Here is an 865-nt window from a genome sequence, read left to right as displayed (position 1 = left end):
CCCCAGCCGTGTGCGTCAGCGCCACGCCCGCCTGGCGAGCCCACCCGCCTGCGCGGAGCATGCGCAGTGGACGGTGGGTTCCCGGAGGCTGGAGGCTAATGTCCCGCGTAAAGGTTGTTTCGGTTGTTGTGTGCGAGGGGCTGTGCAGGGCTCGCAGACCAGAGTACAGGGAGAAGCCTGAGGGCGTTGATATGGGATAAGTAAGGAAAGGAGACGGGTATATTTATATAAATGGAAATAAGAGTTTGGAGCTGGCAGAGGCCCAGCTACGTAGCACCTAAATAAGGGGTCCCGGGTTTCCTACTAGCGGACTAGATTCCAACTCAGAAGAACCTCTTTAGGACGGAGTAGATCTACTCCGTAGGGCACATACTCTATGCTGTTTTGTAGATTGCAACTCAGCGGTCCTGCCGTGTACATTCTCAAGGAGACTGCACTTCTTTTTTTCCCACTGAAGGGCTACTAGATTCAAAGCACCAACCCTTCCAGTTAGCAGCCCAATATATTACACGTTACACTACCAGGGCTCTTTCCACAGGGTTTGTTGTGTGCAATTGAGTTGGAACCATCCCACAGCTGACCGTCCAGTGGGTTTTCAGAGACAATTGCATGGGAGAAGATCGCCCATCTTTCTCCCGCAAAGCAGGTGGTGGATTCGAACCGCATACCTTTGGTATTGCAATACAGCTTTTTACCACTAGGCCATCAGAGCAAGCCCATGAATCCTTAAGAAGGCAGTCTCTTATCTTTTTCCCTCTGAGCAGGCTGTCACTTGGCAATGACATTGTGGTTAGCAGGCGAAGCTTAACTTAATGCTCCACAAGACCTCGTTGGTGGGAAAACCATTTAAAAATGAGGACAAACT

Source organism: Elephantulus edwardii, unplaced genomic scaffold (genome assembly GCF_000299155.1).
Source record: "Elephantulus edwardii isolate Elephantulus edwardi_28Jun2011 unplaced genomic scaffold, EleEdw1.0 scaffold00203, whole genome shotgun sequence".
Taxonomy (NCBI): domain Eukaryota; kingdom Metazoa; phylum Chordata; class Mammalia; order Macroscelidea; family Macroscelididae; genus Elephantulus; species Elephantulus edwardii.
This window is presented reverse-complemented; position numbering follows the sequence as displayed.